Source organism: Chiloscyllium punctatum, chromosome 7 (genome assembly GCF_047496795.1).
Source record: "Chiloscyllium punctatum isolate Juve2018m chromosome 7, sChiPun1.3, whole genome shotgun sequence".
In the NCBI taxonomy this organism is placed as follows: Eukaryota; Metazoa; Chordata; class Chondrichthyes; order Orectolobiformes; family Hemiscylliidae; genus Chiloscyllium; species Chiloscyllium punctatum.
Genome location: NC_092745.1, coordinates 36,147,126 through 36,169,577, shown reverse-complemented (window position 1 = coordinate 36,169,577; position 22,452 = coordinate 36,147,126). Strand labels below are relative to the sequence as shown.

At 46.2% G+C, this 22,452-nt stretch overlaps 1 long non-coding RNA gene across 1 annotated transcript; it reads right to left on the bottom strand.

Annotated features, from left to right (window-relative positions):
- Positions 1 to 7,751: 7,751 nt before the first annotated feature.
- On the bottom strand, positions 7,752 to 18,749 carry LOC140479445 (uncharacterized). The gene is made up of 2 exons (XR_011961038.1): positions 18,713 to 18,749; positions 7,752 to 8,629 (listed from the first exon to the last, which is right to left on the bottom strand). It is a non-coding gene; the product is annotated as an uncharacterized lncRNA (long non-coding RNA).
- Positions 18,750 to 22,452: the final 3,703 nt, after the last annotated feature.

Here is a 22,452-nt window from a genome sequence, read left to right as displayed (position 1 = left end):
TCCCTTTGTCCTGTAAACTGTACTGCCCTGAAAAAATTAACATTGAAACCCAACCTCAACAGCTTTTCATTTTGGATTGAGGGTTCCAGATTTCCATCACTCTGTCGGAAGGAATTTTTCCTGAAATCGTCTGAATTACAATTTTAACAACTCTCTTGTTCTGGACTCTGGCACTGGAGAAAGCAATTTACTTCAACATTGTTCATCATCTCTGGGGAAAAGTCTCACTGATGTAACCTGTTCTCTCTCATTAACAGTTTCTGATCTGAAGGTGACATGACAGGCTGGATACTGAGAGGGTGGACCCTGTTATCGGACAGATGAGAACTGGAGGGCCAGTTTAACACAAAGCAGTCTCCCATTGAAAAGGAAGGAGGGGTTTTCTTGCTGAGGCTTGACAGTCTGTGGAATTCTCTTCTCTACATGGGAATGGAGGTTCACTCATGGAGTTGGCTCAAGGTTACAGTAGACAGATTTTTTGATGAACAAGGCAATTAAGGATAATGAGAGGGGGTGGGGAAGCGGAAAGTGTAGGTGAGACCATAAGCAGTGATCTTCTTCATTGGCAGAGCAGCTCCCAAAAGGCCTGCTCCTGATCCTGGGTCCTATGTTCTGGCAGAGGCTGCAGCAATCTTGGACCCCCATCTTTCCTTTGTCACTCACTGACAAAAATGTAATTTTAAAATGAAAATTATTTTCTTGAACAAGACCGAATCAACTCTTGTTGAGTCATTTCCTTTGCTGGCTTTTAATTTTAACAGGGTTTTAGAAACACGTCATTTGTCTTATGTTGCAGTGGAGACAGACACAAGGCAGTGAGGCCTCAGAGAACACCGAGAGCTTTCACTCTGCACAACAAGGCTGTCAGCACAAGCATTTGGTGACAGGATTGTAGGGGGTTGAAAAGGAGAGAGTCACGGAGAAAAGAGACCTATAGTTCAAAATAAAACCTCTTCGTATATTCCCACACTCTAACGAATTAATGTTAGAGGATTCGAGACCCAGAACGGTGAGAGTGTGGTGGCTCAGACGCTAAAAGTCAGACAGCAAGGAGCTGCATTAATCCTTCTCATTATTATTTCTGCTTCATCATTGGTGAGCTTCATAATTATTGCCCAGCCCCAGTTGCTTGGACTAAGTTCTTTGCTGAGCCAGATCATGGGGTCATTAAAAATGGATCATGTCACAGTGGGGCAGGAGTCACAGACTGGGCTCCCTCGCTGAAAGAACATTTGTGAACATCACATTGATTTTCATGTATTTCTTTGTAGAGATTCCAGCGCATTCCTTCCCAGATATTACATGGCTCGTCACCGCCCTCTCCAGGACAATTAGGGAAAGGCGATGCCTGCCCCATCCCAGGAGAAATCAAGAGAAATGATGTAAAATTAAAATGATCAAACTGCTGAGGCTTGAATTCATCTCTTGAAAGACTGGAGCGTCGGCCAGAAGCAGTGCCATGACATGGGTGACCCTGGTTTGTCAGACTGAAAGGTGGAGTGTCCTTCGTATTGACACCGGGATCAGGCACAAAATGAATTACACTTAAAGACCGAACAAACTGCTATCAAAGTGTGCCCCCAAACTGCACAGAACAGCACTTGTGGTGACGTGTGCCCGTGTCCATCCTAGCTGTTGCCCTTCCCTAACTGTCCTGGAGAGGGCAGTGGTGAGCCATGAGTGTCTTGAAGAGGATCTGATAGAGGGACAAGGTCATGTCCTCGGCCTGAGCACAACTGCCTGACCTGCTGTGCTTTTCCAGCACTACACATTTCGAGTAAACTATCCCTCAGGCGAATGAGCTGTGGCACATGGGAAAACGTGAGAGTGTTGGAAAGGCACCGGCAGCCTGGTCAGCCTGCAGAGGGTCAGAAACAGATTTGATGAATGAGCTGATATCCTTCTGAGCTGAAATACAGACTCAGGCTTTCAGAGCCACACAGTTTACATTGTTACTGACTTTGGCCCCATGGGCAATGATCCTGCTTCAGAGTCAAAATGGTCATTGGATTGAAAGCCACCTCAGAAACAAGAGCACAGAGTCCAGGCTGAGACTGCGGTGAACTCTTGCACCATGTTATGTTTGGGATGTTCATTTAAAGCCCCACCAGCACCACCCAGACCCCAATCCCTCCACCTCAGGGAGCTCGACAAGATCCCATTCTGAAGAGATTCCCTCGGGTATCCTGCTCAATATTCATCTAATGCCACCAAAACAGATTTGTCTCATCATTCATTTGCTGATTTTGGGACCTCAGCATTTTGTCTTGTGAAGGGGATTGCACTGCACACGCAGCTTTAAACAGCCTGGGACGATTAAAAACAAAACTGCACCAACAAGAGTTCTCTCTCCATTATCATGTAAAAGGGGAGCAATGAGCAAGTGAAAATCCAGACTGAATGCAAACACTGAAGCTTCAGCTGAAAGGCTTTTTGCACCATGTTAACCTGCTCCCTGGGCATTTCCTTCCAATGTCCGAGATGGTAATCAGGCTGGGATGGAGGCTTGCAGGATGCTGGAAGAACACAGCAAGTCAGGCAGAATCTGGAGGTGGAGAAGTCAACATTTCGGGTATAACTCTTCTTCAGAACTGCAAATGAGGGTAGGGGGAGCTGCAAATCAAGGTGGGATCAGTTGTTTAGGTGGGTGGAGGGGAATGGTGGAGTGGTAGGTATTGAATGATGAACACAGGTTTGAAGTGGTTGGTCGATGGGAGGAATGAATCCATTTGGTGGCTGGAAGGGAGGGTCCGTAAGTGGAATAGAATGGAGGAGGTGGACAGGAAAGGGAGTCGAAAGTTGGGAAAGGGAGGCTTTTTGAAATTGGAGAACTCAATGTTGATTCCTCTGGGTTTAGGCAAAAGATAACTATTTGTTTTCCAATTTGCAGTCTGATTGCTTGTGGCAATGGAGGAGGCAGAGGATGGTCATGTCAGAGAGGGAATAGGAAGGGGAATTGAAATTGGCATTGACTGGGAGGCCAGGTCAGCCTTTGTGAGCATGGCGGAGATGCTTAGCAAAACATGCCCTTAGTTTACGTTCGGACTCACCGATGCAGAGAAGACCACAATGGGTGCACTGGGTACAATAAACTAGGTTGGAGGAGAGGCAGGTGAACCTCTGTCTGAACTGAAAGGACTGGGGTCCTGCATGGAAATGACAGGCGTGGTGTGTCGGCAGGTTTTGCACCTTTAACGGTTGCAGGGGAAGGTACCAGGGTTTTGTTGGGGGAGAAGGTGTGAAGAATGGTGAAAACCAAGGATTGGCAAAGGGAACAGTCCTTGTGGAAGGCAGAGAGAGGTGGGGAGGGGAAGATGTTCTTGGTGGTTGGGTCTAGCTGGAGTTGGCAGAATTGTTTGAGGATGATATGTTGGATGTGGAGATTGGTGGGGCCTAAGGTGAAGACAAGGGGGAAACCTGTCTTTATTGCATTTTGGAGGGGGGTGTTTAGATTTGGGTAGAAGAGAATGGAGGAGGTGCGGTGGAGGGCTGTCTGGATGGCAGAAGTGGGAAAAGTACATTGTTCAAAATAGGTGGACATCTGGGACACTTGGGAGTGGAGCATCTCCTCGTTTGAGCAGATGTGACGGAGATGGAAGAATTGGGAAAACGGGATGGTGTTCTTGCAGGATACTGGTGGGGAGAAGGTGTTGTCCAGGTAGTTGTGTGAGTCTGTGGGTTTACAGTAAATGTCTGTTCCTGTACTGTCACCGGAGATGGAAATGGGGTGGTCAAGAAAGGAGAAGGATTTGTCCAAGACAGACTACGTGAATTTAAGGGCAGGTTGGAAGTTGTTAGCAAAGTCAATGAACTGCTCCAGTTCAGCCTGGGTGCAGGATGCAGCACTGGTGCAGTCACTGATGTAATGGTGGGAGATTTGGGGAATGGTGTCTGTGCATGTACTGGTGAGGTGTTGTTTGATGGAGCCGACAACAAGCAGACACAGCTGGGACCCATGGGTACCCACTGGATTTGGAGGAAATGGGAAGAGTTGAAGAAGGCTGACAGATCACATGGAAATGTTTGGAAAAGATACACAAGGGCACAGTCCAGGCTTGCTGTAAATATCAGCCTTCCTTCTTCATAGGAGCTTCTCTATGGCGGTTTCAAGTACACATCCTCCGTGGAAATATCACAGACTTTACTGAAATGGAATGAACTGAAAGAAGAGAAGGAAATGGGAAGAATTAACCAGACAAGGGTGAGCATCAAGAGAGATGGGAGTGTGTGGGAGATTCCGTGGCATTAAAAAATCCCAAAGGAATTTCACAAGAAAAGCTCAAATCTTTACAAGGATATAACAGGGAGATTACTTACTGACATCAAACAGGTTGAGTGTTAGGGGCCATGTGCCTCTGGTGCCTAACTCTATATGAAACATTACATTCAAGGACAGTTGATGTGTAAATAAAGGGTGACTTGATGATGTGGAGTTATTTCATGATCAATGACCATGGGCATAGATTTAAGGGAAATGGCTGAAGATTAAGAGGGAATATGAGGAAACGCACTTTCGTGCAGAAGGTGGTAGTAATTTGTAACTCGCTTTCTGTAAGAATGGTTGAAGCAGAAGCTCTCCCATAACATTGAAGTATTTCGATATGCAGCTGTAATGCCAAGGTGTACAGGGCTATGGGCCAAGTACTGGAACATGGAATTAGAATAGTGAGGTGGTTGTTTGACTGGCTTTGGCTCATTGGGCTGAAGGGTCTTGTTCTTGTAGACCTGTTGTAGATGTTTGACTCTGCCAGGACTCCAGGAATGTGGCTGACCCTTACCTGCCATTTGAAAGGCCCAGGAAGCCACTCAGTTTCAGGGAAGTTAGGGATGGAGAAAAAATGCTGGTCTTGCCAGTGACACCCACATCCCAGGAAAGAATAGACGGGCTCAGTGTTAACACCATCACCTGAACCTGCAGGTTTCAAGCCCCACTCCAGACACTGGAGCACTATCCTGAGGCTGGCAAAGGCAAAGACGCCATCTGCTGGATGATCGGTTAAACCACTGCCCTCTCAGGTCGATGTGAATATAAGGGATTTGAGACCATCTCAGGGAAAATCTCCCCAGTGAGCTGACCAATGCTTCTCTGAAACCCAATGGCATTAAAACAGATATAAGAGTAAAATACTGCAAATCTCAAATAAAACAAGATGCTGGAGAAAGGGAACAGGTACAGCCTCTGTGGGAAGAGAAGGAGTTAACTTTTTGGGTTCAGTGATGTTTTATCTAAAAGGCAGCAAATTTTTATTTATATTTAATGTTATGCTGTTTTATATTATTTTATTTAAATATTGTTGCAAACAAGTTTACCCACTTGATTGGAACCGCATTCACACACATGCATTCCCCCCACACCGATGCTCAGTAACAGCTCTGTGTACTATTTACAAGATGCACTGCAGAGATTCATCAAAGATCCTGAGACAACAGCTTCCAAACCCATGACCACTTATATTTGGACAAGGGCAGCAGGTACACGGGACCATCACCCCAGCAAGTTCCTCTCCAAGTCATTCACCAGTTTGACTTGGAAATATGAAGCTGTTCCTACATCATCACTGGGTCAGAATCCCCGGAATTCGCTTCCTAAGGACATTGTGGGTCTACCAACAGCACACGGACTGCAGGGGTTCAAGAAGGCAGTTAATCACCACCAGGTCCAGGGCAATTAGACGCGGACAGTAAGACGCCTGGTACAAGAAAGAGGAGGCATGCTTCAGGACCAGGAAGTGAGACTGTGATGTTTCAGTTATTCCTGGACATTGGTGTGATCACATCTCAAATACTGAGGGTAGTTTTGGTCTCCCTATTGAAGGAAGAATAATAAATTCATCAGAGGTGGTTCACAGGAATTTTACCCGATTGATCCCTGGAATGAGAGGGCTGTGTGATGACGAAAGACAGGAAAAGGGGAGAAAGTGAATGGGGCGGAGCAGGGTGTTGAGGTAGGGATAGGTTGAGAATGGTAGAGAGTATGACCTGATTAGTCGATGGGAGAGATTAATTTGTATTCATCCTCCCATCAACCAATCAGATAGTACCCTCTACCTATCTTCACCTATTCCCACCTTACCACCCTGTCCCCACCACTGCCTTTATCTGCAGCTCCCCCATCATTCCCCCACCCCCATTCCTGAAGAAGGGTTACAGCCAAAACGTTGACATCTCCACCTCCTGATGCTGCCAGTCTTGCAGTGTTCTCCCAGCCTCCTGCTTGTCAACCTTGGATTCCAGCATTTGCAGTTTGTTTTGTCTCTAATCTCTTCAGGGGCCTGGATGAGAGTGAGGAAATTGGGTTTTGATGGAGCTACCCACAGACTCAAGTCAAAAGAAGCAAGGCAAGAAAGGCACGTGGATCGAATACATGAGAGCAAATTGTGAGGGAAAACCAATTATTACCAGTTTAGCAATTGCAAAGGAGAGAGTGACAACATTGAATTGCTTCTGGTGTCATCCTCTGTGCCCTAACATTTCACAGAGCCAGCTCCACATCCTTCCATTGGCTTTGTCACTGAGAGTCAACAGTTCTCTTCCCACAGCCCTTTTTAAAATATCCTGTTCCAGGGAATCACTGACACAGAAAATATTTCACCTTTTCTGGGAAAGTTGGAGATATGTTGGATGTCAAGGAGCTGTTTCTCAGCCTTCAGGGTCTGACAGAAGGATGTGTGCAGTCTGTGGATTCTGGAGACAGATCACTGAGATATTCCTCACTCCCATCAATACCTGACTTTATTCTGACATCAGTTTCTATTCTTCATTATAAAGTACCCCCACCAGTTTCAGATTAGACATTTCACACCCAGCCCCCATGTCCTCACATTGGAATCAAGAACCAAACTTGCCCCATCTCAGGATTGCCCTCTGAATGTGGTGCCAGTGTGTTAATGTTGTGTTTGAATGAAAGAGCCACGGTGGAATCTGGGACTGAGGCCAAGGGGTTTCTGAGCCACCAGCAGCCTCCCCGCTGTGTGAGGGTCTGTTTGGATAAGATTTCAGTCACATTGGTCCCCACTGATACTAGAGCCATGAAGTGAGATTGCCAGAGCCACATGTGGACTGAGGAACACAACAGTCAGGACAATGAGCTGCTCTGGAATCCACCCTGAGCCCTGGATGATCCTCACTGAGATGTCCCAGGGGCTACAGAGTATGACAGCAGAAAGTGGAACCAGTTTATCATTGACTGTCCTCCCCAGCCGTGACTCCCAGACTCCCCCGGATGGAACATTCTCAGTCTGGCCCCAGGGACGCCCAGGACAATTGCATCTCATTTGAAGAGTAAAGAAAACCCAGGTCTAATTTATGGAATATTTATTTCTCAAATTGTTATTGTTCAATTGTTATTCTGAGTAACAAGGTCCTGCTTGTCATATTCATCAATATAGGGTTCCCAGTGGCTCTGGCTCCCTAACAGTTGATTTGAATTTCTTGGCTTGTGATCTTGCTGTGTCTAAGGGATGGGTGAGCATTGATGGCGAATTTCCATCAGATTATTGTGTTCCCCATTGTCCCCTCCTGCCTTCCTTCTTTTCCCCATTTATTGGGAAAGATTTCTTGAGGTTGTGCATTCCTGCTGAAAGTGCCCTTTCTGGACACAATGGTAGCATTGCCCTCCTGCTCTGGGGACCCCATTGCCCCGTCTATTCTCCCCCTCATTCTCCAGGCCTTGAGGGTGGAGGTTAACACTTCACACAGCTTTCCCTGAGGACTCAGCTCTGGCCATTTCCAAAGCACACACGAGACAGAGACTGAATCATCTTCATCTTTATTCCCTTTTCCAGATTGACTTTGACAGAAAACAGTCAGCAATTAACAGCCCAGACAGAGGAAGCTACACAAATTCACAGCCACAATGGAGCTTGAGGAAAACACTTGTGGAGATTTTCTCAATAACATGAGAATCCTGTCCCTTTGAACAGTGACAAAACCTTAAATTGGAACTGGCGGCTGAGCAGGAAGGAGGTCTGTTTTACTGAAACAGAGATTTCTGAGGTTCACGTTGTTTTTGCACAGCTGACAGTCTTTAGCATCTTCGAGAGGTTTTACTTGACATCGCAAGTTTACACTGTCCCCATCAAACACATCCAGGTCAGGGAAAGCATGGGGCTACATAAAGAGTAAAGTTTTCTCTACACTATCCCAATGACCTGCCTTAACCAGTGAAGCTCAGAAGTGTCTCCAAGCCAGTCCTGAGAAAGAAGAGAGTTGAAATTCAGTGCTGACAATGACCTTTGTCCTGCCAGCTCAGCCCTGTTCTATTTAAAGTTGTGTCTCCTCTGTGGACTGTCTCGAACACTCTACACACATTCTGATCTCCTGATGCTCTTGCTGAGGGGAGAGGGGAGGGTCACGTGGGTGAGGGCACAGGAGAACCGAGCATTGGACTCCCAGTCAGACCCAGAGAGGGTCAGCAGGCTGCTGACACTGTAGGTGCTGTCTGAAGCTCGCAGGTAGTTGCTGGTCTGAACCCCGTCCGAAATGACTGCACCGTCCTTCTTCCACTGCACCTGCAGCTCATCGGGATAGAAGTGATTGGCAAGGCACACCAGGGTGGCAGTGCTCTTGGTATTGACCTGCTCTGGCGAGGGAGGCAGCAGGGTCAGCTTGGGCTGAGAGTTGTCACGGCCTGAAAGACAAGAGAAACAATTTTAATCCCTGCCTTTTGAAGGTACTTCAACTCTCTGAACAGTAACTGATAAAACATTTGAACATTTGTATCCAGTACCTAGCATACCTGACAAAAGCACTAGCATTTTAAAAATTGCTTTTTGGGACATGTACGGCACTGGCAGAGCCAGTTGCTGCTCATCCCTAACTGTCCCCGAGAAGATGATAGTGTCGCAGCAGAAAGAGAAGGGACAGTCCTGGACCATCATTTAAGGAATGAATGTGGGCAGCTGGAAGGGCTATCAATGTGGGAGCATTTTAGTGACAGTGATCGGAACTCAGTGAGATTGAGAATAAGGATGGAAATGGAGAACCATGGAGCAAGTGTAAAAGCTTTCATTTGGGAGCAACCCATTTTACCAAACTGTGTGGTAATTTGGTAAAAGTGTACTGGAACGATCGACTTGATGGGAGATCAGTGACAGGGCAGTGGGAGGCCTCCAAGGATGAGACAGAGACAGAGATCATTCAGAATCTTTTCCCAAAAGAGTAAGAGTGGCATCCCAAAGAGAGAGTCTCAGCAAAGATGTGAAACTATTGATGTGATATGGAGGCTCTGGTGTCGAATGGGGTGGACATGTTCAGGGGTCACATAACACCAGGTTACAGTCCAACAGGTTTAGTTAAAATCACAAGCTCTTGAAACGCTGCTCCTTCTTCAGGTGAAGTGACTTCAGTGCTGAAGGAACAGTGCTCTGAAAGCTTGAGATTTGAAATAAGCCTGTTAGACTATAACCTGGTGTCGTGTGACTTCTGACCTCAAGTGAAGCCCAGTTAGAGCACAGTGAGAGAACTGTGTGCAGTTCTGGTCACCACATTGCAGGAAGGATGTGATCTCCCTAGAGATGGGGACAGTGGAGGATTTTGTCAGGAATGAGGAGTATTAGCTTTGAGGAATGATTGGTTTGGCTAGGACTGGTTTCTTTGGAACACAGGAGGCTGATGGGAGATTTGATCGAGGTGTGTAAAATGATGAGGTGCCTGGATAGAGTGTGTAGGAAGGACTGATTTCCACCAGCACAGAGGGCAATAACTATGGGGAGAGATAGAAATGAATTGGGGGCAGGGTTAGAGGGGAGTTGAGGAGTAATTGTTTTCACCCAGTGGCTGGTGGGATCAGGCTGAAAGGGTGAGAGCGGCAGAAACCCTCATCACATTGAAAAAACACTTGGATATTCACTTGAAACACCAAAGCCTCCAGAGCTATGGAGCAAGAGTTGGTATGTGGGGTGGAGTTTGACACCTCTTTAACAAACCTCCGATCACTCACAGCTCGGGAGAACTTTATCTAAGAACACTGGAGCAGAGTTGGATCAGCACACTTCAGGAAGGAGTCACGTTGGGTGTCCATGTAGAAGGTTCGAGATTTTGATTCAAATCTTCCAGCTCAGCACTGGGGTAAGGTCAAAGGTGAGGCTGCAAAGAATCTCAGTGTCCTGGATCAGACAGTGTCATTGCTCTTAATGATCCCATGTTCCCTGGAAGATGGAAGCGTGCATCCAATGGGCAAGGGTCAGGTTCAGGAGACTCCAACCTCAAAGAAAGACTTGCATTTATGTTGCACCTGCCTCCACCTAAGGATGTCGCAGTGGCTCTTTCCACCAGACTGTGCTCAGCAAGATCCCAGAGAGCTGGGTGACAATGAGTCGAGGATCAGGTTTTTAGTGATGCTAATTAGGGAATCAATATTGACCAGGACACCAGGGGAAACAGTCCTGCTGTCTGTCTAATAGAGCCATGGAATGGCATCTCTGATATCTGAAAGGCTCCCAGTGCATCAAAAGAGAGACTTGTATGTCAGACTCTCCCAAAGCATTTACAGAGAGTGAGGGACTTGTCTGAACACTGGTCACTGTTGTAATGCAGAAAACATAATTTGTACATAGCAATATCGTACAATCGTAAATGAGATTATGAGCATGTTCAGTGATGTTTCGGGGATGAATATTGACCTGAAGTCAACCCAAAGAGAAAGCAAATGGGTTCACTTGCACAGAACGTGAGAAAATGAAAGGCACAGGAGAAGGTGGGATTCGTGGTAAGTGATGGGTTTGATTGTTACCAGAAAATAAAAGGAAGGATCAGAATTTGTGAATGTCATATTGTCACAAGGCAATACAGAAGTGCAGGGGAACTTGACAGTAGAAATAACTTAAAGTTCGGAATAAGGTCGACAGAGTGATGCCACAAATTGAGGTTCCCAAGGACTTTAAAATCATTAAAGTGACGCAGGGCTCAGGAGAGGTTAACAAAATTCCCAGAATAATTAATAGGACATAGATTATGGAAAGGGTCAGAAAATTAATTTTAGGCATCGTGAATAAGGGGACAACTATGAAAAGGAGGGCAGTCAATGCAGGACTGAGGGTGTTGTACCTGAATGCAGGGAGTATCCGAAATGAGGTAAATGAGCTTGTAGCGCAGATTGGAATTGGCAGGTATGATGTTTTGAGTATCACAGAGATGTGGCTGTAAGGGGTTGAGGGCTAGGAATGAAATACTCAAGGATGCACATCTGATTGACAGGACATGCTGATGGGCAGATGGGGGTAGGGTTACCGTATTGGGAAGAAATGAAATAAGATCAATCACAAGAAGGGATTTAGAGTTGGAATGCATTCAATCTGTGTGGGTAGAGTTGAGGAGTTGCAAGGGAGAACTTTGATGAGAACTTTGATGAGAACTTTGCAAAGTCCCCCTCCCCAGCAGTAGTCAGGATATGAGGGAGAAAATAAATCAGGAGATAGAGAAGGATGTAATAAAGGCCCTGCTACAATAGTCATAAAAGACTTCAATATGTAGGTAGACTGGAAAGTTTAAGTTGTTTGGGGATGTCAAGCGAAGGAATTAATGGAATGTCTACGAGATGGTTTTTGGAGCAGCTTGTGGTCGAGTTCACTATGGAACAGGCAATTCTGGATTGGGTGATGTGTAATGAAGCAGACCTGATTAGGGAACGTAGGGTTAAGGAATCCCTTGGGGGCATTGACCGTAATATGACAGCATTCACCTTGCAGTTTGTGACAGAGAATCTGGAGTCAGTTGTACTGGAAATGCAATTAACTTAAGGTAACTACAAAGACATGATGGAGGAGCTGGCCAGAGTTGATAAGAAGGGAAGATGAGCATAGGAGACAATGGAGCAGCAATGGCAGGAGTTTCTGGGGGTAATTTGGGAGGCAGAGCAGGAATTCAAACCAAGGAAGAAGAAAGATACTGAGTGGAGGCCAAGGCAACCGTGGCTGATGAGGGAAGTCAGGGTCAGCATAAAAGCAAAAGAAAAAACATGCAATGTGGTGGAGATTATTGGGAAGCCAGAGGATTGGGAAGCCTTTAAAAACAGCAGAAATTAACTAAAAAAAAGTAAGGGTGAGTGTGTAAATAAAATATAAGGGTAAGCGATCAAGTAACAGAAAAGAATATTGCAAGAGGTTTTCTTTAGATATATGAAAGGCAAGAGGGAGTCAATAATAGAAATTGTACCACTGGAAAAGGCAGAAATAGTACTGGGGAACAAAAAAATGATGGAAAAAGTGCATCGATGCTTTAAATCAGCTTTCACAGTGGTGTGACAATGCTGCTCATTTCACAAGGTTGAGTTGTCCTTGGATTTTTTTTCAAGAGGGGTTGTAAAGGCAGAGGTTCCAATTTGTCTGGGTTAGGGACTTTGCTCATGGCTAACAGATACTGCCTAGGGCAACAGTCAGGGAAAAGGCTTTTCGGTTTTATATGAAAAATTTGTCCAATAAAAGGAGAGTGGCCAGTTCTTCCAGTTTGCTGTTTTTGACAAATAGTCGGTTGGAAGCTCCTGGATAAAGAAAGCTGCTGGTGAGAAAGGTTCCCCAATTCAACATTTTCCAGTGGACTCACTGTCTGAAATTCCTCTCCTGTAAGAACCTCTGTGTTTATATTTACCTTTATACCAAGGCTGTTGCAGCAAATTGGAACAGCTCTTTGTCAAGTTACATTTTCTCGTCAGTTGGGTTTTCAAATAGTTAAGTTATTCTAAATTCTGTTTTCTTTTGATTGTGTGTAAATAAATTCTCTTTCCCTTCAAGCTGAGCGGTTTGGCCAGTTGTATCAATCCTGGAATATCCAGGTTACATTTGCTGAACACAATTTGAAAGGTAAGGTCTGGACTGCATTCTCAAAATGTTTCGAAGGGTCTGGCCTGGTCCATGACAATGTCATAGAGTCATAGAGTCCGACAGCATGGAGACAGGCCATTTGGACCAAACTGGTCCATGCCAACCAAAATGTCCATTTACGCTAATCCTGCACTTGGCCCAGATCCTTCTGAATCCTTTCCTTTCCTGTATTTGTCCAAATGCCTTTTAAATGTTATTAATGTACCCACCTCAACCACTTCCACTGGCAACTCATTCCAAATGCGAACAACCCTCTGTGTAAAAAGGTTGCCCCTCAGGTTCCCTTTTATTCTTTCCCCTCTGACCTTAAACTGATGCGCTCTCGTCCATATTCGCAAACCCTGGGGAAAAGACTGAGTGAATTCACCCTATCCATGCCTCTCATGATCTTATGAGGTCCTCCCTCAGTCTCCTACACTCTAAAGAAAAATGTACTCTCCCTTTTACCCAAACCATTGAATCCTGGCAACATCCTTGCAAATTTCTTCTGCACTCTTTCCAGTTTAATAACATCCCTCCTGTAACAGGGTGACCAAAACTGAACACAATAATCCAAGTGTGGCTTCACCAATGTCCAGTATAACTGCAACATAACTTCCCAACATCTGTAGTCAATGCCCTGACTGATGAAGGGCACTGCAGAAAACGCTCTCTTCTCTGCTCTATTTACTGTGACTCCATTTTCAGAGAACTGCTTACCTGAATTCTAAGGACCCTCTGTTCCACTATGTTCCTTAAGGCCCTATCATTCACCATGAAACTCCTACCTTGCTTTAAATTTCCAAAATACAAGACCTCACATTTATCTGTATTAAACTCTATTTGTCATTTCTCGGCCCAGTTCCCCAGCTGAGCAAGGTCCTGCTGCAATTTCTGATAACTGTCCGCACTGTCCACGATGCTGCTTATTTGAGTGTCACCAGCAAACTCACTAACCATGCCTTGTACATTCTCATCCAAAACATTGATATAGATAACAAACAGCAATGGGCCCAGCACTGACCCCTGAGGCACTCCACTAGTCACAGGCCTCCAGTACAATAAGGATCCTTCCCCTATTACCCTGTGCTTTCTACTATCAAGCCAATCATGTATCCAATTAGCCAGGCCACCTTGAATTCCATGCAATCTAACCTTCCATAACAGCCTACCATGTGGAACCTTATCAAAGGCCTCACTGAAATCCATATAGACCACGTCTACCATCCTGCCCTCATCAACCTTCCTGGTCAATTCATCAAAGTACCTGAACAAATTTGTGAGGCATATTCTCCCATTCACAAAGTCATGCTGACAACTCCTAATCGAATCCACTCTTTCCAAATGCATGTGTATCTTATCTTATCAAACAACTTACCCACCACAAATGTGAAGCGTATAATTCCCAGGCTTTTGTTTTGCAGCCCTTTTTGAACAATGGCACAGTCTTCGCTATCCTCCAGTCTTCTGGGACCTCACTTGGGGCTAACCATGATACTAAAATATCAACCTGCACACCTGACCTTCAAGAGAGTTGGGAGCAGAAGTGAGTGGAGAGGGCATCACTAAGGTGGAGGGGTTGAGGCAGCTGAAAGGTCTGAAGGTGGATAAATCATTCAGACCCGATGGACTACACCCCAGAGTTCTGATGGAGATAGCTAAGGTAATTGTAGGGCCATTGGCTGTGATCTTTCAGAAATCACTGGAGTCAGGGGTGGTCCCAGAAGACTGGAAAATAGTGAATGTAACGTCCCTGTTTAAGAAAGGAGGGAGGCAGAGATGGGACATTATAAGCTGGTTAGCCTGACCTTGGTCATTGGTAAGATTTTAGAGGTCTACGTAAGGGTGAGATTGCAGGTATATGGAATCTCACCCTTAAACCTGGTAAAATTGCAGCCTGGTAAAATTGGGCTGAGTCAGCACAGCTTCATCAAAGGGAGGCATGCCTGACAAATCTGTTAGAAATCTTTGAGGAGGTAACAAGTGCATTAGACAAAGGACAGCCAGTGGATGTGATCCATTTGGATTTCCACAAGACCTTTGACAGGGTACAATAAAGGAGACTGCTAAGTCAAATCAGAGCCCATGTTGCGGTGGGTAGAGGATGGTTGACCGGCACAAAGGCAAGAGAAGGACAAAGGGATTTTTTCTGGATGGCAGTTGGTGCTTTGTGGCGATCCGCAGGGATCTTTGTTGGGACCACAGCTATTCACATTATCTATTAACAATCTGGATAAGGAACTGAAGATATTGTTCATATGTTTGTAGCTGACACAAAAATTGGTGAAAGGACAGGAGGAGTTGAGGAAAAGGGGAGATTGCAGAAGGACTTGGTCAGGCTAGGAGAATGTGCAAAGAAGTGGCAGGTGGAGTACAATGCGGGAACTTGTGAGGCTAGATACTTTGGTGGGAAGAATAGAGGCACGGACTGTTTTCTAAGTGAGGAAAGATTTTAGAAATCTGAAGCACAAAGAGAATTGGGAGTCCTTGCTCAGGTTTCTCTGAAGGTTAACGTGCAGGTTCACCATTGGCAGTTTGAAAGGCAATTACAATGTTAGCATTAACTTTAACGTCAGAGGTGTACTGCTGAGTTTGTATAAGTCTCTAATCAGAACACATTTGGAATTTTGGACTCCTTATTAAGGAAGGATGTGCTGTCATTGGAGAGGGTCCAGAGCAAAAAGTGAGAAAGAATAAGAATGATCCTGGGAATGAAGGGGGTGTCATATAAAGAGTGGTTGAGGATTCTGGATCTGCATACAATTGTGTTTAGAAAGATGAGGGGGGAATCTTATTGAAACTACAGAATATTGAGAGGCCTGGAGAACATGGAGAAGGTGTTTCCACGAGTAGAAGAAACTAGGGCCCGAAGGCACAGCCTCAGAGTGAAGAATGATCCGTCAGAACTGAGATAAGGAGGCATTTCTTCAGCCAGAGGGTGGTGAATCTGCAGAACTCATTGTCACAGAGGTCTATGGAGGCCAAGATGTTGAGAGTATTTAAAACAGAGACAGATACGTTCTTGATCAGTGAGGAGATCAAAAGTTAAAAGGAGAATGCAGGAGAATGGGCTTGAGGAACACATCACACAAGATCAAATGGCAGAGCAGACTCTATTCTGACTGGCCCAATTCTGCTCCTATATCTGAAGTATTTTGGGTTCATGTAGAGATTCCTTGAAACCCTGGAAAACTGGAAGTACGGTCACTTAGTGGTTAGCCCTGCTGCCTCACAGTGCTATGGACCCAGGTTTGATTGTAGCCTCGGGTGACTGTCTGTGTGGAGTTTGCACATTCTCCCTGTGACTGCGTGGGTTTCCTCTGGGTGCTCTGGTTTCCTCCCACAGTCCAAAGCTGTGCAGGTTCGGTGAATTGGCCGTGCTAAATTGCCCATAGTGTAGGTCAGGTACATTAGTCAGGAGTAAATGTAGGTTAAAAAGGTAGGGGATTGGGTCTGGGTTGGTTACCTATCGGAGGGTCAGTGTGGACTTGTTGGACCAAATGGCCTGGTTCCATACTGCAGGAATTCTATGATTCTATGGACATTGAAAGTACTGGATTGTGAGCGCTGCTGTTGCTGTTTCTCAAAAGTACTTTGACAAAAGATAATCAGGGAGTGGTGAGAGTGTGCATCAGGTTGCATGAGGGAACTGCTTGTCCTGCTTCCTGGAATACCATGAGCACAAGAAGTGTGGTCAGTGACAGTAGTTGGAACTCTGGGTTTCGGAGCTTGAGCAGCAGCTGGTGTCAGTGCGGAGAGTCCGTGAGGCTGAGAGCTCCATGGAGAGCACGTTTCTAGATGTGGTCACTCTGCAGCTTCAGAGTATACAGGGAGAGAGGGAATGGGGGAGCAGCAGACCGTCCAAAAGGACTAGGCAGCTAGTACAGAAATCCCCTGAGTGCATCCCACTCTCCAACCAGGATTCAGTTTGGAATCCTGATCAGAATGATGGTTCATCTGGGGAGTGCAGCCAGAGCCAAGTCCCTGGCACCATGGGCGGCTCAGTTGTACAGGGTGGGGTGGGGGTGCGGGGGGCACAACGAAGACTGGAAGAGTGATAGTGAGAGGAGATTCAAGAGTGAGGGCAATCGATAGGTGTTTCTGCAGCTGCAGATGGGAATCCAGGATGGTGTGTTGTCATCCCAGGGTCAAGGATGTCAAAGAGCAGCTGCAGAGCACCCTGAGGGGAGAGGGGGAACAGGCAGCAGTGGTGGTCTACATCAGTCCCAGTGACAGAAGGAGAAAAGGGATGTGGTCCTGCAGTCAGAATGTAGGGAGTTCCAGAGGGAATTAGCAGCAGGAGCTCAAAAGTAGGAATCTCCAAGATTACAGGAGCAGGAGAATCGACGTTTCGGGCATGTGCCCTTCTTCAGGAATGCCCAAAACGTCGATTCTCCTGCTCTTTGGATGCTGCCTGACCTGCTGCACTTTTCCAGCAACACATTATCAGCTCTGATCTACAGCATCTGCAGTCCTCACTTTCTTCTCCATCTCCAAGATTACCCCCAGTGCCCCACGCAACTGAGACGAGAAAGAGGAGGATAGCACAGGTGACGGTGGAACTGAAAAGACAGTCCAGGAGGAAGAGCTTTTGATTATTTTAACACTGGGACTGGCTTTGGGGGGAGATGGACATGTACAGACCAGACGGGATGCTCCTGAACAGATCTGGGACTGAGCTCCTTTGGGGTGATTTACTAGTGCTGTTGGAGAGGGTTTAAACTAACTTGGCTGGGCTGTGGGATCAAGGAGGTCATACCAGAGAGGAACACAGAGGTGCACAGAATCCTGGGAGAGATAGATAGCACCAGAATAAGGAATGGAACTTCTTATCCAGTTTCAGAGTGAGGGAGAGAGAGTAATAAATTCTAAATCAGGGTCATTGTGTAAGGATGGGACTGCATGGAATGTTGGGAATAAGACTGGGAAGGTACAGCCACAGAGTGTTATGTGGAAATCTGATGTGTGTCTCTCACATAGGAAGATAAGATAATAAGAACATTAGAAATAGGAGCAGGAGTGGGCTATCTGACCCATTGAGGATGAGGGACGTTAGTTATGAAGATAGACTGAAGAAGTTGGGACTGTCTTCCTCAGAGAAGAGAAGGCAGAGAGGAGATTTGATTGAGAAATTCAAAATCAGGAGGGGTCTGAACAGAGTAAACCAGGAGAAAATGTTCCCACCTGAGAAAGAATTGAGAGGGAGAGGCCATGGATTGAAAATAATTGGTAAAAGAAGCAAAAGTGAGCTGAGGGAAAAACATTTTCAGCCAGTGGGTGGTTAAGGTGTGGAATGCACTGCCTGAGAGTGTGGTGGAGGCAGCTTCAATTGAAACATTCCAAAGGGAATGAGAATGTTATTTGAAAAGGAACAATGTGCAGGGTGACAGGGAGAAGGCAGGAGAACAACACTCATTTGGAGAGCCAGTACAGACAGGATGGGCGGAACGGCCTCCGTGTGCACTGTTACAATTCTGTGACTGTGTGATTGAGCAGAGTTAAAGCTGGGGGAGGTGGGAGCTCGGTGTCTCACTGTGCTGCTGCTGAGGTCAGTGAGATCAGAGACTGGGACAGGGAGCCAGAGCTCACATCAAACTCTGCCCGTGTCTGTCACACTGAGACTGGCAGGAGGCTACTCACTGATTTCACTCCATGCTGCAGGAATGGGACCACAGGCTGCAAATGGACAGAGCTCCTCCACACGGTGAGTAAAACTGACTGACTTATATCTTGCTGCTTAAAGGGGGCAATGGAACTAAAGAACTACAGCTGGACACCCTGTTAGACACAGGGCTCCTCAATCAACCATTTCATTCGCTACAGCTCCCCACGAACACCTTCAACAATTCAGCATTTGTGTTTTAGAAAGTTTCAGTATTGAAAGGGTTATTAACAGAGGATTGAGGTTTACTTACTCAGTCGGAGCTTGGTTCCTTTACCGAACGTAAGCCACAGTGAGAGCTCCCAGTGCAGAGGCTGTACAAAAACCTCTGCTCTCTGCTTCCCCCCATCACTCTCACCCTCTCCCTATCTCCCAGTCTGTTGATCACTCTCACCCTCTTTTTGTATCTTTCTGTCTCTGCCTCTGGGTTGTGAACTTTATTTTTCGTTGTTAAATCTTGCAGCTGTTCTTCACATGTGGCCATGGAGTGGAAGAGGGAAATTTGAGGCCTTTAGAGAGCGTTGAGACACCACAGGAACTGGAGTGTGTAGCAGACAGTGACCATTCCAGCATGGGGTAATTTGTTCAGTTTCATTTCGATCTAACTGTGGGATATGTCAGTTCAGTCGGTGGGACTGTGTGTCCATTATTATGCATTTTATATAACTGTGGATGTGTCAGTACAGGAGGTGATTCTGTGTGCTTTGAGGTTTTTGTATGGCTCTGTATCATTGTGTAGGGGAAGCTGCTATGCTGCATACAGTAATAGTCAGCGACATCCTCATTCTGAACGTTGCTGATTGTCAGGGTGAAACGGGTCCCTGATTGACTGCCGGTGAATCGATCGGAGACTCCTGTGAATCGCTTTGTTGCTTCATAGATCAGGAGAGAGGGTTTCTGACCTTCTCGCTGCTGGAACCAGCAAACCCACTTGCTAACAGATTGACTGGCCGTACAGGTGATGGTTGCAGTCTGGCCCAGTCCCACTGACAGCGCCGGGGGAGACTGGGTCATGATGATGTCCCCACTGATACCTGAGGGGTCAGAGAGAAACACAGTGAAGTCAGAACTGTCACAGAAAGAGCCTGTTAAATGAGAGATTGTTGGAGAGACTGAGCTTTCCTCTGGTTTCAGCATTTTCCCTTCAATCACAAGTCAGTGGAATTGGAGTGAAATGGAGAGCAGCTAAAGATTCAAGGTGGAAGGAGAGAGATTTGTACCTGCGACACAGAATGCCAGGGGCCAGATCAGCTGGATGTGTGAAATCATGGTGTGTGCTCCTGTCCCTGTGCCTGGTTCCTGATAAACTCTCCCTTCAATGGGCTCTAGCTTTATAAAGCTGCTGTCTGTGAGAGTCTGGGTGTTCCTCAGTATGTAAATGGCATCAGGCAGAGAGAGCCACGTCAGCCCCTCACACTTCCTCCTCTCTCTCTCTCTCTCTCTCTCTTTGTCTCAGAGAGTCATTGATGTGAACAGCACTGAATGAGGCCATTTGGCCCATTGCGTCTATGCTGGTAAACAAAGATCTGATGACTCTAATCCCATCCTCCAGCTCTTGGCCCATTACCCTGGAAGCTGCAGCAACACAAGGGAATATCTAAACACTGCTCCAATGTCATGAGAGTTTGTGACTCAACCAGCCTTTCATGCAGTGAGTTCCAGACTCCCACCACCTCTGGGTGAAAACATTTCTCCTCAACTCACCTCTCACTCTGCAACTCAACTGGTCCTGGACTCACTCGAGTTTAGGAGAATGAGACGGGATCTGATTGAAACATATAAAATTCTAACAGGCCCGGGCAGGGAGGAGGTTTCCCCTGGTTGGGGAGTCTGGAACCAAGGGACGCAGTCTCAGGGAGATATGGGGTAGACCATTTAGGACTGAGATGAGGAAACATTTCTTTACTCAGAGGATGATCAACCTGATGAATTCTCTACCACAAATGGCTGTGGAGGATAAGGAACTGAATATATTCAAGAAAAAAAGAGAGTTAGTTATTTTGCATTTTAACAGCATGAAGGAAATGGGGAGAAAGCAGGAACATAGCATTGAGAGAGAGGATCATCCATGATCATACTGAATGACACACAAGACTCAAAGGGCCGAATGGCCTGCTCCAGCTCCGAGTTTCTATGTGTCCATGTCTTTGTTACCTTCAATCTCTGTCCCTGGTTATTGAGTCCTTTACTCTTTCATAAAGTGCCTTCCTATCTCTGCCAACAATTATCTTATACCTCTCTATCAGGTCCCTCTCAACCTTCAATGCTCCAAGGAAAACAACACCAACCTTTCCAATCTTTCCTCATCCCGGGCAGCATCCTGGGAAATCTCCTCTGTTTCCTCTCAAGTACAATCACATCCTTCCCAGAATGTGGTGACCAGGACCTGTCTCTCTCTCTCTCTTTTCCCCTTTCTGTCTCACATCTGCTACTTTGATCTCTCTACATCTATCTGTCTCTCCCACTGTTAGTCTCTCTCATATTCTCTCTCTCTCACTCTGTCTCATAGCCACTCTCTCCAACTCACTCATGCTTCCTCACTCCGTCTCATAATCTTTCTCCATCTCTCACTGTCTCCATCACTCGCTCCGTCTGTCACTTCAATTGAAAGCCTCCAAATGTTATCTACTCCTCTCTATTTCTCCCTCTGTCTCTCCCTCCTTCTCCACATCCCGTTCGACCTCTATTTCTCGCTCTCGTCTCGCTTCTCTCTCTTTCTCACAATGTCCCAGGTGGTGACAGTTGAATTCAGGATAAATCTCCCTCTGCTCTGCCCCACAAATGGATGTTAACCCTTGACCCCAGAAGCATGTCTTCTCCTGGAGTAAAGGCCCATTTCCATATTGACCAGGTTTTTGTATCTCTCAGGAAGATGGACAGATTCTTCTTAAATGAAGGGCAGTTTTGTGCTGTTGGCCTATTCTCACTGGGGACTGGTTTGGACACAAACCTCATTCCATGAAGGCCCAGCAGAGAGAGGAGATCCTCAGGCCATCAGTGTGAGCTGGAGGGACAGGACAGGCTTTGACCCACTGACCCATCCTGTCCATTCACAACATGTTCCAATCCCTTCTCCTCTCCTTCCCCTTCCATGATCAGTCTCTGAGTCAGGGTGTTTTACTGGGATGAGGGTTGGACCATCACACAGTTACAACAGAAAGGAACTGAACCCCACACCCACCATGGTGTCCACGATGCCCTGGACTCTCCAACAGAGTCCAGTAAACATGGATGTCAGTTCACGAGAGAGCCCATGGAGAGACATGGGCCTCCTTCCCACTGAAGCTCCCAATAGAGACCAGTGAACATGGGCATCGTTCCTGCTTGAGCCTCCAATAAAGACCAGTAAATGTTGGCCTCCTTCCTAATGGAGTCTCCAAAGGAGACCAGTAAACATGGACCTCCTTCTGACTGGATACTCCAAGAAGACCAGTAAATGTGGGCCTCCTATTCACTTGTCCTTCTAATGGAGACAAGTAGATAGTTGAGTTTTTGAAGAAATAGATAGATTAAGATAGATCAGTACACATCGTCGACATGAACTTCAGCAAGGCCTTAGTCAAGGTTCCCCATTGTAGACTGCTTAGTAAGATTATGTCACAGAGGATCCAGGGAGAGCTAACTAAAATGGGCCCGATGATAGGAGGCAGAGGCTGGTGTGAGACGGTTGTTCTTCAGACTGGAGGCCAGTGACCAGCCGTCTGCCACATGAATCGATCCTGGACCCACTGTTGTTCATCATTTAAATGAACAATTTGGATGAGAAAATAGCAAGAGTGGTCAGTAAGTTTGTGGCTGACATTAAAATTGTTGGCATCGTGGACAGGGAAGAAGGTTATCTAAGAGTGCAATGTCATCTTCATCAACTGGGCCAGTGGGTCAACAAATCCAATGGAGTTTAATTTCGATAAATGCAAGGAGTTGCATTTTGGTAAGACCAACCAGGGCAGGAATTACACAATTAATGGTAGAGCCATGGGGAGTGTTGTTGAA